The sequence below is a fragment of the Semicossyphus pulcher genome, unplaced genomic scaffold (assembly GCF_022749685.1).
Source record: "Semicossyphus pulcher isolate SPU_LCO1_2020_fin unplaced genomic scaffold, fSemPul1.0.p SCAF_2, whole genome shotgun sequence".
NCBI classification, from domain to species: domain Eukaryota; kingdom Metazoa; phylum Chordata; class Actinopteri; order Labriformes; family Labridae; genus Semicossyphus; species Semicossyphus pulcher.
In genome coordinates, this window is record NW_027211693.1 from 1,131,003 (window position 1) to 1,137,002 (window position 6,000).

The following is a 6,000-nucleotide window of genomic DNA, read 5'->3' on the forward strand; positions in this document are numbered from 1 at the left end:
TGATTTCATCGTTAACTGATTTCATCTTCATTTAACTGATTTCATTGTTAACTGATTTCATCGTTAATTGATTTCATCGTTAACTGATTTCATCTTCATTTAACTGATTTCATCGTTAACTGATTTCATCGTTAACTGATTTCATCTTTAACTGATTTCATCGTTAACTGATTTCATCGTTAACTGATTTCATCTTCATTTAACTGATTTCATTGTTAACTGATTTCATCGTTAACTGATTTCATCTTCATTTAATTGATTTCATCGTTAACTGATTTCATCTTCATTTAATTGATTTCATCGTTAACTGATTTCATCGTTAACTGATTTCATCGTTAACTGATTTCATCTTCATTTAACTGATTTCATCGTTAACTGATTTCATCGTTAACTGATTTCATCTTCATTTAACTGATTTCATCGTTAACTGATTTCATCGTTAACTGATTTCATCTTCATTTAACTGATTTCATCGTTAACTGATTTCATCGTTAACTGATTTCATCGTTAACTGATTTCATCTTCATTTAACTGATTTCATTGTTAACTGATTTCATCGTTAACTGATTTCATCTTCATTTAACTGATTTCATCGTTAACTGATTTCATCGTTAACTGATTTCATCGTTAACTGATTTCATCGTTAACTGATTTCATCTTCATTTAACTGATTTCATTTTCATTCTTCATTTAACTGATTTCATCGTTAACTGATTTCATCTTCATTTAACTGATTTCATCGTTAACTGATTTCATCGTTAACTGATTTCATCGTTAACTGATTTCATCTTTAACTGATTTCATCGTTAACTGATTTCATCTTCATTTAACTGATTTCATCGTTAACTGATTTCATCTTCATTTAATTGATTTCATCGTTAACTGATTTCATCGTTAACTGATTTCATCGTTAACTGATTTCATCTTCATTTAACTGATTTCATCGTTAACTGATTTCATCGTTAACTGATTTCATCTTCATTTAACTGATTTCATTTTCATTCTTCATTTAACTGATTTCATCGTTAACTGATTTCATCTTCATTTAATTGATTTCATCGTTAACTGATTTCATCGTTAACTGATTTCATCGTTAACTGATTTCATTTTCATTCTTCATTTAACTGATTTCATCGTTAACTGATTTCATCGTTAACTGATTTCATCTTCATTTAACTGATTTCATCGTTAACTGATTTCATCGTTAACTGATTTCATCTTCATTTAACTGATTTCATCGTTAACTGATTTCATCGTTAACTGATTTCATCTTCATTTAACTGATTTCATTGTTAACTGATTTCATCGTTAACTGATTTCATCTTCATTTAACTGATTTCATCGTTAACTGATTTCATCGTTAACTGATTTCATCGTTAACTGATTTCATCTTCATTTAACTGATTTCATTTTCATTCTTCATTTAACTGATTTCATCGTTAACTGATTTCATCTTCATTTAACTGATTTCATCGTTAACTGATTTCATCGTTAACTGATTTCATCGTTAACTGATTTCATCTTTAACTGATTTCATCGTTAACTGATTTCATCGTTAACTGATTTCATCTTCATTTAACTGATTTCATTGTTAACTGATTTCATCGTTAATTGATTTCATCGTTAACTGATTTCATCTTCATTTAACTGATTTCATCGTTAACTGATTTCATCGTTAACTGATTTCATCGTTAACTGATTTCATCTTCATTTAACTGATTTCATTGTTAACTGATTTCATCGTTAACTGATTTCATCTTCATTTAATTGATTTCATCGTTAACTGATTTCATCTTCATTTAATTGATTTCATCGTTAACTGATTTCATCGTTAACTGATTTCATCGTTAACTGATTTCATCTTCATTTAACTGATTTCATCGTTAACTGATTTCATCGTTAACTGATTTCATCTTCATTTAACTGATTTCATCGTTAACTGATTTCATCGTTAACTGATTTCATCTTCATTTAACTGATTTCATCGTTAACTGATTTCATCGTTAACTGATTTCATCGTTAACTGATTTCATCGTTAACTGATTTCATCTTCATTTAACTGATTTCATTGTTAACTGATTTCATCGTTAACTGATTTCATCTTCATTTAACTGATTTCATCGTTAACTGATTTCATCGTTAACTGATTTCATCGTTAACTGATTTCATCTTCATTTAACTGATTTCATTTTCATTCTTCATTTAACTGATTTCATCTTCATTTAACTGATTTCATCGTTAACTGATTTCATCGTTAACTGATTTCATCGTTAACTGATTTCATCTTCATTTAACTGATTTCATTTTCATTCTTCATTTAACTGATTTCATCGTTAACTGATTTCATCTTCATTTAACTGATTTCATCGTTAACTGATTTCATCGTTAACTGATTTCATCGTTAACTGATTTCATCTTTAACTGATTTCATCGTTAACTGATTTCATCTTCATTTAACTGATTTCATCGTTAACTGATTTCATCTTCATTTAATTGATTTCATCGTTAACTGATTTCATCGTTAACTGATTTCATCGTTAACTGATTTCATCTTCATTTAACTGATTTCATCGTTAACTGATTTCATCGTTAACTGATTTCATCTTCATTTAACTGATTTCATTTTCATTCTTCATTTAACTGATTTCATCGTTAACTGATTTCATCTTCATTTAATTGATTTCATCGTTAACTGATTTCATCGTTAACTGATTTCATCGTTAACTGATTTCATCTTCATTTAACTGATTTCATCGTTAACTGATTTCATCGTTAACTGATTTCATCGTTAACTGATTTCATCTTCATTTAACTGATTTCATCGTTAACTGATTTCATCGTTAACTGATTTCATCTTCATTTAACTGATTTCATCGTTAACTGATTTCATCGTTAATTGATTTCATCGTTAACTGATTTCATTTTCATTCTTCATTTAACTGATTTCATCGTTAACTGATTTCATCGTTAATTGATTTCATCGTTAACTGATTTCATCTTCATTTAACTGATTTCATCGTTAATTGATTTCATCGTTAATTGATTTCATCGTTAATTGATTTCATCGTTAATTGATTTCATCGTTAACTGATTTCATCGTTAATTGATTTCATCGTTAACTGATTTCATCGTTAATTGATTTCATCGTTAATTGATTTCATCTTCATTTAACTGATTTCATCGTTAATTGATTTCATCGTTAACTGATTTCATCGTTAATTGATTTCATCGTTAACTGATTTCATCTTCATTTAACTGATTTCATCGTTAACTGATTTCATCTTCATTCTTCATTTAACTGATTTCATCTTTAACTGATTTCATCGTTAACTGATTTCATCTTCATTTAACTGATTTCATCGTTAATTGATTTCATCGTTAACTGATTTCATCGTTAACTGATTTCATCGTTAATTGATTTCATCGTTAACTGATTTCATCTTCATTTAACTGATTTCATCGTTAATTGATTTCATCTTCATTCTTCATTTAACTGATTTCATCGTTAACTGATTTCATCGTTAACTGATTTCATCTTCATTTAACTGATTTCATCGTTAATTGATTTCATCGTTAACTGATTTCATCGTTAACTGATTTCATCGTTAACTGATTTCATCTTCATTTAACTGATTTCATCTTCATTTAACTGATTTCATCGTTAACTGATTTCATCGTTAACTGATTTCATCTTCATTTAATTGATTTCATCGTTAACTGATTTCATCGTTAACTGATTTCATCGTTAACTGATTTCATCGTTAACTGATTTCATCGTTAACTGATTTCATCTTCATTTAACTGATTTCATCGTTAACTGATTTCATCGTTAACTGATTTCATCGTTAACTGATTTCATCTTCATTTAACTGATTTCATCGTTAACTGATTTCATCGTTAACTGATTTCATCTTCATTTAACTGATTTCATCGTTAACTGATTTCATCGTTAATTGATTTCATCGTTAACTGATTTCATTTTCATTCTTCATTTAACTGATTTCATCGTTAACTGATTTCATCGTTAACTGATTTCATCTTCATTTAACTGATTTCATCGTTAACTGATTTCATCGTTAATTGATTTCATCGTTAACTGATTTCATCTTCATTTAACTGATTTCATCGTTAATTGATTTCATCGTTAACTGATTTCATCGTTAACTGATTTCATCGTTAACTGATTTCATCTTCATTCTTCATTTAACTGATTTCATCTTTAACTGATTTCATCGTTAACTGATTTCATCTTCATTTAACTGATTTCATCGTTAATTGATTTCATCGTTAACTGATTTCATCGTTAATTGATTTCATCGTTAACTGATTTCATCTTCATTTAACTGATTTCATCGTTAACTGATTTCATCTTCATTTAACTGATTTCATCGTTAACTGATTTCATCGTTAATTGATTTCATCGTTAACTGATTTCATTTTCATTCTTCATTTAACTGATTTCATCGTTAACTGATTTCATCGTTAACTGATTTCATCTTCATTTAACTGATTTCATCGTTAACTGATTTCATCGTTAATTGATTTCATCGTTAACTGATTTCATCTTCATTTAACTGATTTCATCGTTAATTGATTTCATCGTTAACTGATTTCATCGTTAACTGATTTCATCGTTAACTGATTTCATCTTCATTCTTCATTTAACTGATTTCATCTTTAACTGATTTCATCGTTAACTGATTTCATCTTCATTTAACTGATTTCATCGTTAATTGATTTCATCGTTAACTGATTTCATCGTTAACTGATTTCATCTTCATTTAACTGATTTCATCGTTAACTGATTTCATCGTTAACTGATTTCATCGTTAACTGATTTCATCGTTAACTGATTTCATCTTCATTTAACTGATTTCATCGTTAATTGATTTCATCGTTAACTGATTTCATCGTTAACTGATTTCATCGTTAACTGATTTCATCTTCATTCTTCATTTAACTGATTTCATCTTTAACTGATTTCATCGTTAACTGATTTCATCTTCATTTAACTGATTTCATCGTTAATTGATTTCATCGTTAACTGATTTCATCGTTAATTGATTTCATCGTTAACTGATTTCATCTTCATTTAACTGATTTCATCGTTAACTGATTTCATCTTCATTCTTCATTTAACTGATTTCATCTTTAACTGATTTCATCGTTAACTGATTTCATCTTCATTTAACTGATTTCATCGTTAATTGATTTCATCGTTAACTGATTTCATCGTTAACTGATTTCATCTTCATTTAACTGATTTCATCGTTAACTGATTTCATCGTTAACTGATTTCATCTTTAACTGATTTCATCTTCATTTAACTGATTTCATCGTTAACTGATTTCATCGTTAACTGATTTCATCGTTAACTGATTTCATCTTCATTTAATTGATTTCATCGTTAACTGATTTCATCGTTAACTGATTTCATCGTTAACTGATTTCATCGTTAACTGATTTCATCTTCATTTAACTGATTTCATCGTTAACTGATTTCATCGTTAACTGATTTCATCGTTAACTGATTTCATCTTCATTTAATTGATTTCATCGTTAACTGATTTCATCGTTAACTGATTTCATCGTTAACTGATTTCATCTTCATTTAACTGATTTCATCGTTAACTGATTTCATCGTTAACTGATTTCATCGTTAACTGATTTCATCTTCATTTAACTGATTTCATCGTTAACTGATTTCATCGTTAACTGATTTCATCTTCATTTAACTGATTTCATCGTTAACTGATTTCATCGTTAATTGATTTCATCGTTAACTGATTTCATTTTCATTCTTCATTTAACTGATTTCATCGTTAACTGATTTCATCGTTAACTGATTTCATCTTCATTTAACTGATTTCATCGTTAACTGATTTCATCGTTAATTGATTTCATCGTTAACTGATTTCATCTTCATTCTTCATTTAACTGATTTCATCGTTAACTGATTTCATCTTCATTTAACTGATTTCATCGTTAACTGATTTCATC